Source organism: Bubalus bubalis, chromosome 2, assembly GCF_019923935.1.
Source record: "Bubalus bubalis isolate 160015118507 breed Murrah chromosome 2, NDDB_SH_1, whole genome shotgun sequence".
Classification (NCBI taxonomy): domain Eukaryota; kingdom Metazoa; phylum Chordata; class Mammalia; order Artiodactyla; family Bovidae; genus Bubalus; species Bubalus bubalis.
This window is the reverse complement of record NC_059158.1, coordinates 25,903,082-25,914,280: the sequence shown is the minus strand read 5'-3', so window position 1 is coordinate 25,914,280 and position 11,199 is coordinate 25,903,082. Positions and strand designations below refer to the sequence as shown.

The 11,199-nt window shown below is 35.8% G+C and overlaps 1 long non-coding RNA gene across 1 annotated transcript; it reads left to right on the top strand.

The window, feature by feature from the left end:
- The first annotated feature begins 337 nt into the window (after positions 1-337).
- Positions 338-10,602, top strand: LOC112578383. The gene is made up of 5 exons (XR_006543190.2): positions 338-397; positions 2,883-2,903; positions 7,622-7,642; positions 9,469-9,477; positions 10,440-10,602. It is a non-coding gene; the product is annotated as an uncharacterized LOC112578383 (long non-coding RNA).
- Positions 10,603-11,199: the final 597 nt, after the last annotated feature.

Genomic DNA, 11,199 nt, shown 5'->3' with positions numbered 1-11,199 from the left:
AAATTCTATTTCTTTAATAGACTTAGGGATAATGATATTCTATGTTTCTCTTGCATCACCTCTAGTAGGTTGTATTTTCAAGGAATTTTTAAAAATTTAATAAAGATTGTCCAATTTACCCTATAAGTTGATAAAATCTTCTCTCATTATCCTATTAATATGTACAGAATTTATGGTGACAGCTCTACCTTTATTCCTCATGTTGGTGATTTGTAGTATCTCTTGATCTGTATTATTCTTGATCTGATAGATGAATATTTTATCAGTTTTGTTGCTCTCTGCAAAGACCCAAATTTTGACTTTTAAAATTTTTTCCCAATTATTTGTTTCTTTTATTTTGTAGATTTTTGTTGTTTTGTGGAAGTTGACAAGTTGCTAAAAAAGCACTCAAAGTAGTGTAAGTATTGCCTTTCTTCTAGTTATATTCTGCATTCAATTTGCTTCTAGAGTATGTTCTGCAGTGCATTGGTGTAATTCTTGATATGGTTGGATGCACATCTATCATTGTGTATATATTTTTACTTACCTTCTCTGATTTTTGTACTTTGTCCGCCCTTTTCAGTTTTCTTTGGATTATTCAAATAATTTCAGGATAGGATATTGTTTTATCTTTGACTTTTTAGTTCTAACACTTTACATCATTCTTGCATTTTATATTTATTCAAAATATAGAAACAGCAACAACATAGGTCCTTTTAACTCCCCTACCTTCTGTAATTTATGAAAAATACACATCAATATTTGATTTTTTATAAAACAGATATTTATGTCTTTAAAAGAAAATAAGAGGAAAGTTACCTATTTTATATACCTAGATATTTATTCTGATGGCTCATGCAATGCAGAATCTGCACACAATGCATGAGATCCAGGTTCAATTCCTGGATCAGGAAGATCCCCTGGAGAAGGGAATGGCTACCCACTTCAGTAGTCTTGCCTAGAGAATTCCATGTAAGCAGAGGAGCCTGGCAAGCTATAGTCCATGGGGTCACAGAGTTGGACATGACTGAGTGATTAAGATTCAACTACACATATACACATAGATATTTACCACTTCTGATGTTGTTTATTTTCTGATGCTCCGATTTTTCTTCTGGAATTATTTCCCTTGTGAATTACTTAAATATAAGATCTGAAATCATAAAACCACTAGCAGGAAACAGGATCTCAAAGCAATATCTTCACTCTTATGTTCATTGCTGCATTATACAACAACAAAGACGTTGAAAAACGTAATTGTACATCAATAGACAAGTATATAAGGAGAATATGTATAGGATACAATGATATATTATTCAGCCTTAAGAAAGAATAAAATATTACCTTTATTGACAAGATGAATGAGCATGGAAGACATTTTGCTAAGTGTAATAAGCCAGACATATAAAGATAAATATTGCATGATCTGATTTATATGTGAACTCAAAAAAAAAAAAAAAAAAATCCAAACACAGAAACGGAGTAGATGGTTGCTCTACCAGGAACTGGAGCATGAAGAAAAGGGAGAAATTTTTTTAAAAAGGAAAGAAAATGAAAGTAGAATGATTATTCCCAGAGATTGAAAAGAGGGAACCGTAGGTATTATTTTTTAATAGGTACAGAGTTTCAGTGTTGCAAGATGGTTGTTCATGATGGTTGCACAACATGAATATACTTAACACAACCAAATTCTACACTGGAAAATGGTTAAGATAATAAATTTTGTTATGTGTATTTCATCAGAGTAAGAAAACTGGGAAATTGAATGAATTTAACAAAAATTACGAAGTAAATGATTTTAATATTTTTCCTTTTCATGCAGAAAGAGGTCATGAGAAAGTCACAGTGGAAACCGGTTCCAAGCAAGAAACAATCCTATAAATTTTGCTATTTCGTTGGCAAGAACTCATGATATAATCAAATAAAGTAGCAATGGAGATAGATAATATACTTTGTCTGGGACATTGATTCTAATGGATCTCTCCTCTTACCAGCTGTGTGTCAAAAGAAGCAGGAGCCAAGTGCACTGTGTGGCCTGTGATCTACTTTTCACTTACATGATATGTGAAGCAATTATTCTAGAATGTTGCCATTTTTTTTCTTACAGTAATATAATTATTAGGACTATAGCTTCCTGTTTCTAATGCCATTTCTTCAACTTATTTTTTAATTTCAAGAGGATTCAACTAAGGAATATATCAAATTAATACATATACTGGGCTTTATCTGACTACTGCTAAAATAGTTTTGGGCAGAGCAGTGCCTTTACTCTGCTGTTTTTCTGTCTCTTTATGAGCATCTTTCTTGTATAAGTGTAGGTTTTTATTTTATTCTGAAATATGTAGAAGCCTCAATGAAAAATCAATGCTTGTTATATATACATCTTTATCCCAGAGGAAGTGCTACTCTTTCTCCTAATATGGAATCATCTTCAAGTTTAGTTGTTTTGACAGAAAATGGTGTATTCTAGTAAAACAGTGTTTACTGTCTTTGGTAAGATGGTCTTTGAACTTCCTGGTTCCAAAATGTGTATCAATTAGAGCTCCAGACAAAACTATAGAAGTGTATAAAATCTTTATCCTCCTCCCTTCTTGATATTGTGTCCTCATATTGATTTGCTTCTTTCTCAATTATTTTATTCATGAATGTGAAGAAGTCAAAGATAATTCCTATAAATCTATACTTGTGGATACATAAATGGATACTAGTGGGTTGCATAGTGTTGAACACGACTGAAGTGACTTAGCATGCATGCATGCTATGGACCAAATTGAGACCTTAGACATGGTGCATCTGTATACATGAGTTTATGTGTACCTCATGCAATCATACATGTTTAATTAATTGTGTATTTGATTTGTATTTACATTATGTTTTTATTGACTTCCCTTTTTATTTTTCAGAAGATCCTCAGGAAAAAAAGGGTAAAATCTCTGAAAGCTTGTTACTCACAGACTGCTCTCATATGATTGATTTCTTGAGCCCTTGAGATTCCCGTGCTCTTAATCTATACACCTCTCCTTGTCTTGTTCTTTTCCTATGTCTCTACCTTTCCCTTCCTAATTTTTAAGCTGCAGATCTTCAGATTATGTTCTCTTTCTTTAGTTTCTCTAATAATCTTTTTCAGTTCTCATTTTTTCTGCTCCATATAATTTTTTCCCGTAATCATCAGTATTTTCTGTCTTTCTGTGACCTGTTACAGTTTCATTAAGAAGTTGTTGAGATGAAGAGCATTCAGTTGAAAGGCACACTGTTTCCATTCTGCATATTTTTGCAGAACACATTGCAAGATGGGAACTCTGGCATATATCTCAAGAGCAAGGACTCATTTCAATGCCAATGAAACTTGCCCAAACTAAAAGACATGAGAAGTGATTTCACATACTGAGTGAAATTTGTCCATCCTTTGTCTTCCAAAGCCTATGAAATTTATGTTAAAATCCATTAGACAATGAGAAATTAAGGCTTATTCTCTGTGACAGAATTTATTGTTGAAAGAATCCCAGGTGTAAAAATATTTCCCATAAGTATTCTCAGAATTTTTTTAACCAAAACACTGTTTTGTGATTTGGGTATTTTCAGTGTCACATTTATCATTAACACAAACTGCAATTTCTATTAAATATGTAAAGAGGAGTTCTATAGCACAGGGAGTGTTCAAACATTGTGTATCTGTTAATTCTCAATTTTTCACGTGTAATGCATGGGCAACTATTATTGTAAGTTTTTTAAAAACATATTTCTTATACACTTCTTAGAAGGTTGAATAACCTCTTTTAATGATAGTTATTCAAAGAGAATTCAACTCAAGAATATACTGATTTTCATGTATATAATCTTTATGTGACTATTGCCACAGATAGAGTAGTGGAAAGATGGGCAGCTTTATACTGTTCTTTTCATCTATTTCCAGGTATCTCTCTTATGAATAAATGTGTATTTTTATTTTATTATTAAGATGTAGGAGGCAAAATACAAGAGGAATGATTGCTATATCTTGTATCCCAGAGAAGTAGAATAGCATTTTAATCTACTTCCTTGTGTGGTATACTGGCAATCTTGTTCCTTTTTCAATAAGCGGTATAAGGAAGTAAAATACACACACAGTTTTTTCTGATTGGTGAGATGGCTTTCAGTCTTGTATCACCAATTCTCAGAAATGTGTGCCAGTTAGGATCTCAGTAAGAACTATAACAGTCTTTGAAAGTTCTGTCTTCCTTTCTTCCAGACATTGGGCCTGACATAAATATGAAGAAGAAAGTAGCAAATCACATTAATGTATTTCCCTGTGTACATATCAAAGTATAATCTGCTTTTTGTATTTTCTCTAAACCCCTTAAATCATCATTTTCATTGGACTTCCATATGTTTATTTTCTTCAAACTTATCTTTGCCCGGATGGTAGCCATCATCATTTGATATTCAAATACCCCACTCTCTTTCTTCCTTAATATGTCTTTTTGGTGCAACCTATGCAGATGTCCTTTTCATTATAGGGGACTGGAATGCAAAAAAAGGAAATCAAGAAAAACCTGGAGTAACAGGCAAATTTGGCCTGGGAACATGGAATGAAGCAGGGCAAAGACTAATAGAGTTTTGCCAAGAAAATGCACTGGTCATTGCAAACACCCTCTTCCAACAACACAAGAGAAGACTCTATACATGGACATCACTAGATGGTCAACACCAAAATCAGATTGATTATATTCTTTGCAGCCAAAGATGGAGAAGCTCTATACAGTCAGCAAAAACAAGACCAGGAGCTGACTGTGGCTCAGATCATGAACTCCTTATTGCCAAATTCAGACTTAAATTGAAGAAAGTAGGGAAAACCACTAGACCATTCAGGTATGACCTAAATCAAATCCTTTATGATTATACAGTGGAAGTGAGAAATAGATTTAAGGGCCTAGATCTGATAGATAGAGTGCCTGATGAACTCTGGAATGAGGTTCGTGACATTGTACAGGAGACAGGGATCAAGACCATCCCCCTGGAAAAGAAATGCAAAAAAGCAAAATGGCTGTCTGAGGAGGCCTTACAAATAGCTGTGAAAAGAAAAGAAGCAAAAAGCAAAGGAGAAAAGGAACGATATAAGCATCTGAATGCAGAATTCCAAAGAATAGCAAGAAGAGATAAGAAAGACTTCTTCAGCGATCAATGCAAAGAAATAGAGGAAAACAACAGATTGGGAAAGACTAGAGATCTCTTCAAGAAAATTAGAGATACCAAGGGAACATTTCACGCAAAGATGGGCTCGATAAAGGACAGAAATGGTATGGACATAACAGAACAGAAGATATTAAGAAAACATGGCAAGAATACACAGAAGAACTGTACAAAAAATATCTTCATGACTCAGATAATCACTATGGTGTGATCACGGACCTAGAGCCAGACATCCTGGAATGTGAAGTCAAGTGGGCCTTAGAAAGCATCACTATGAACAAAGTTAGTGGAGGTGATAGAATTCCAGTTGAGCTATTCCAAATCCTGAAAGATGATGCTGTGAAAATACTGCACTCGATATGCCAGGAAATTTGGAGAACTCAGCAGTGGCCACAGGACTGGAAAAGGTCAGTTTTCATTCCAATCCCAAAGAAAGGCAGTGCCAAAGAATGCTCAAACTACCACACAATTGCACTCATCTCACATGCTAGAAAAGTAATGCTCAAATTTCTCCAAGCCAGGCTTCAGCAATATGTGAACCGTGAACTTCCTGACGTTCAAGCTGGTTTTAGAAAAGGCACAGGAACCAGAGGTTAAATTGCCAACATCTGCTGGATCATCGAAAAAGCAAGAGAGTTCTAGAAAAACATCTATTTCTGCTCTATTGACTATGCCAAATCTTTGACTGTGTGGATCACAATAAACTGTGGAAAATTCTTCAAGAGATGGGAATACCAGACCACCTGATCTGCCTCTTGAGAAATCTGTATGCAGGTCAGAAAACAACAGTTAGAACTGGACATGGAACAACAGACTGGTTCCAAATAGGAAAAGGAGTACGTCAAGGCTGTATATTTTCACCCTGCTTATTTAACTTCTATGCAGAGTACATCATGAGAAACGCTGGACTGGATGAAGCACAAGCTGGAATCAAGATTGCCGGGAGAAATATCAATAACTTCAGATATGCAGATGACACCACCCTTATGGCAGAAAGTGAAGAGGAACTAAAAAGCCTCTTGATGAAAGTGAAAGTGGAGAGTGAAAAAGTTGGCTTAAAGCTCAACTTTCAGAAAACGAAGATCATGGCATCCAGTCCCATCACTTCATGGGAAATAGATGGGGAAACAGTGGAAACAGTGTCAGACTTTATTTTTCTGGGCTCCAAAATCACTACAGATGGTGACTGCAGCCATGAAATTAAAAGACGCTTACTCCTTGGAAGGAAAGTTATGACCAACCTAGATAGCATATTCAAAAGCAGAGACATTACTTTGCCAACAAAGGTTTGTCTAGTCAAGGCTATGGTTTTTCCTGTGGTCATGTATGGATGTGAGAGTTGGACTGTGAAGAAGGCTGAGCACCGAAGAGTTGATGCTTTTGAACTGTGGTGTTGGAGAAGACTCTTGAGAGTCCCTTGGACTGCAAGGAGATCCAACCAGTCCATTCTGAAGGAGATCAGCCCTGGGATTTCTTTTGAAGGAATGATGCTAAAGCTGAAACTCCAGTACTTTGGCCAACTCATGTGAAGAGTTGACTCACTGGAAAAAAACTCTGATGATGGGAGGGATTGGGGGCAGGAGGAGAAGGGGACGACAGAGGATGAGATGGCTAGATGGCATCACTGACTCGATGGACATGAGTCTGGGTGAACTCCAGGAGCTGGTGATGGACAGGGAGGCCTGGCATGCTGCAATTCATGGGGTCGCGAATAGTCGGACACCACTGAGCGACTGAACTGAACTGAACAGATGCAGATATTCCTTTCGAGCCAGGCAATTTATTAAACAAATACATCTAAAGTATTGGCACTTCCCATAATGCAGATGGGAATGTTTTGTCCAAGATATGTCAGGTGATTTGACTTAAACCATTACAGTTACATTTCACTGCCATGTAACACTTCATTTCCTTCTTTTCATGGAATTTTATTGATAACATTAGTTAGGCATTTATTAAAAATAGAAACTTACAAAACACAGATTATTTATGTATCAGTTGGTTAAAATGTGAATTGAGGTGCTCAGGTAAATTTCTCTGTAGTATCTCTGGAAGCAGTGCTTCAGGATCCTCTTGTCTAATATTTATTGTGGAAAACATATTGTATAATAAATAGAATCAAACAGTGCATGTAAATTGAAAACCAGTGTACTTATGAAATCATACAAATTAAATAATAAAACCCTAAGTAATGTCTAAAAGGATAAGGGATATTTTAAAAGGCAACCATGAGAACTACTATTCCCTAAAATTTTCTCGCAGACCATTAAATTCACTAATTTAATAACACTTTTATTTCAGGGAGTATATCCTCAGGGTAAAACTGGCCCTGTATCACAGCATTTGTGTGTGTGTGTGTGTGGGTGCATCATTGTCCTCATTGGTTTATTATTATATAAATTTTGCATTAAATTTGAATTTTCTCACATTCCTCTCCATGATATTTACATTGATCTCTCCATTTTCATTTCAGAACAACATCAGACATCAGACGGTAAATCTTCTGAAATCCTGTAAACCTCCTCCCCACCTCAGTAGAATGCCCGTCTCCTGCTGCCTTAACATTCCCTACTTTTTAATCTGATGTCAGTCACATGTTCATGCTTATCCTGGGGGTCTACCTTTACTTTCTCAATTAACATCTTACAGACTTTTCCCAGATTAAGTTTCTCTTCTTACAACTTCCCTCTTTCTGTATTTTCCAAATTCCTTTCTTTTCATTCTAAAGTGCTCTTTCCCTATGACATTAGCTTTTCCTGTTTTCCAAGCGTTTGCTATGATTTCATTCAGAAGGTGATGAGATAAAGGGCACTAGTCTGATAGGGACATCGTTTCCCTTTTGTACCTTTTCCTGGAACACATCCAATATTAGGACTCCTGTCACAGAGGCCAGGTCCGTGAGCCAGTTTTTATACCACTGATGCTTTTATAATCTAAGAGATGAGAGAAGACTCTCATTTGCTGATTTCAGTTTGTCTATCTAAAAAGGCATGTGTCAATTCTGATATTGTGCATTGGTCAAAGATGAATTTGAGCCTCATTATTCCACTGGTATAGAGCATATTACCAGAGCATTCCAAAATATATGAATATTTGAACCCTCCAGATGGCTCAGTGTTAAAAATACACCTGTTAATGCAGGACATTCAGGTTCAGTCCCTGGGAGTAGAAGATCCCATGGAGAAGGAAATGGCAACCCACTCCAGCATTCTTGTCTAGGAAATTCCACAGACAGTGGAGGCTAGTGGATTACAGTCCAAGGGGTCAAAAAGTAGCCCAACATGACTCAGCCACTAAACAACAACAATAACATCTAGAATATATAAAGAACACTTACAAAGTATATGAATATTCTTTTAAGATTCTCATAGAAATTTTCATGTATGTTACAGTGCTGTTTTTTCTCTTTTACCTTTACAATGAAACTATTTTTCTTAATCTTCAGTTCCTATTTTTTATTTGTAGAAAGGATTTAATTCTCAAGATATGTTCCGTTGCTATGTACCTCTCAGACCATTAAGAATCTGCCTGCAATGCAGGAGATCCGGGTCCAATCCCTTGGTCTGGAAGATCCCCAGGAGGGAGAACTGGCAGCCCACTCCAGTATTCTTGCCTGGAGAATCCCATGGACAGAGGAGTCTTGCAGGCTACAGTCCATGGTTCACAAAGTCAGACATGACTGAGTGACTAACATTTTTACTTTTCTGATTTCTCAATTTTTCCTGTGAAAGACAGGAATCATTACTGTGGGATTTTGCCTAAGATATTGTCTTACAATACACATATAATGCAATTAGAACTTTAACAGGTTCCATGTATTTGTATTTTTAATCAATTTCTATTTCAAAGGAAATTCAACTATATATTGATTTACTATTTCAATGAAGCTGTATGTAATGCACAGATTATTGGGCAATGGTGGCTTTGATCTATTCTTTCTCTTTGCAAGTATCTCTTTTTGGTTACGAATGTGTGTTTTCCTTTTACTCTGAAAAAGTTGGAAAGTCCAATACAAAACAATGATTGGCATATGCCATATCCTTAAACCTGGAGGGAGGGCTATCGTACTGCCTTGCAGTCCATAATTATCTCTTTATCCCTTTGTCATCAGGAGGTGCATCATGTACAGAAGTGCATGATGAGAAGTGCATCAATCTTTGATTGATGAGATGGTCTTTGAACATTGCAGTCTGTATTCTCAGAATACAACTCTCAGAAACAACTTTGGAAGTATTTGAAAGTTTTGTCCTCCTTCTTTCTGACATCTTGACTAATTTTGAATAAATTGTTTCTTTCTTTTTTTTATTGATAAATGTGAAGGGGAGCAAGGTAAGTCCTATAAGTGTGTTTCCCTGTATGTAAACATGGTTTCATATGTTACCTGTGCCTTTCACTTCAACTTCTAAAGATCATTTTTCTTGACTCCAAGTTGTAAATATTTTGCATGATTTTTTTCTGAATCCTTATCTTTGCAACTAAGGGTTTCATCTTCATTTGCTATTCAATTATTCTCCCAATATTGTTATTTGATTTGTCCTGTTATTATAATGAATGCAGGCATTTCTTTTCAGTCAAGTAAATTTTACTAATCCTAGTCCTTTGTAGCCATTATGGTTTTCAAAGTGTCTGAAGTGAAAGTTTTGTCCAAGATATACCTAAGTCACTTGATTCAGACCCACTTCACAATCATTATTTTATTTTTCTTCTCAGGGAACTTAAGAGAAATTTTATTTAGGAAAAGAGAACTTCACATACACAGTGTTACGTATTCCTAGTTGATGAAAATATTTTTAATGGTGGAGCCCAGGCGATATATTCTGTAGTACCACTAGAAGTAGTGGTAGATCCTCCAATTCAGTGTTTGTGGCTACTTTATATCACTTAGATGTAGTAACCAAAATGAATGTACATATTAACTAAAAGGCAAAGTACTTATCAGATCATACAAACTGAATGATAAAAGCCTAGCTATATCAAATAGGATGAGGAACTTTTTAAAGGGTGCCATGAGAACTGAAGTTTCTTAAATGTTCTATCAAATCAGAATACTCATTCATTTTATGTCCATTTTCATTTTGAGAAAAATACTCTTTGGAAAAACTTGAGCTCTCAGCCACTGGACATGTGTTTATTGTGGGAGTGTGTGTGTGTTCATGCAGTGGTATGTACATGTGTGTATTTGTGTGCACATCCATGTGGGTTCACTTTGAAACATATGTTTTTCATTGCATTTAAATTACTTTCCCATTTTTATATTGTATTTACTTTGATCTCTTTATTTTCTCTTTCAGAAATACCTGCAATGACAGTAGGTAAATTTTCAAAAAACCTGTTGCTCCCAACTCCATTAAAATGATGGTTCCTCATTGCATTAACATTTTCTGCCTTTTAATCTGTATCTACTATTGGCCTGCTCTTTCCTGAATGTCTACATTTCCCTCCCAATTAAACCATTATGCACTTCTTCTTTTTTTTTTCTTCTTTTAGGATTTCTTTTTTTTAATATAAATTTATTTATTTTAATTGGAGGCTAATTACTTTACAATATTGTGTTGGTTTTGCCATACATCAACATGAATCTGCCACTGGTGTACACATGTTCGCCCTCCTGAACCCACCTCCCACCTCCCTCCCCATACCATCCCTCTTATACAGAGTGAATTAAGCCAAAAAGAAAGCACCAATACAGTATACTAATGCATTATATGGAATTTAGAAAGATGGTAACGATAACCCTGTATGTGAGACAGCAAAAGAGACACAGATGTATAGAACAGTCTTTTGGACTCTGTGGGAGAGGGCGAGGGTGGGATGATTTGGGAGAATGGCATTGAAACATGTATAATATCATATGTGAAACGAATCATCAGTCCAGGTTCGATGCAGGATACAGGATGCTCGGGGCTGGTGCACTGGGATGGCGCTTCTTTCTTAAGTGACCTAGAGTTAGTGTCATTTTAGTTTCCCAAGCTTCCTTTATTTTCCATTCCTGCTTTTTAAATTCCAAACCATTCTTTACCTCTGGATATTGGCTTTTCCAGACACTTGCAG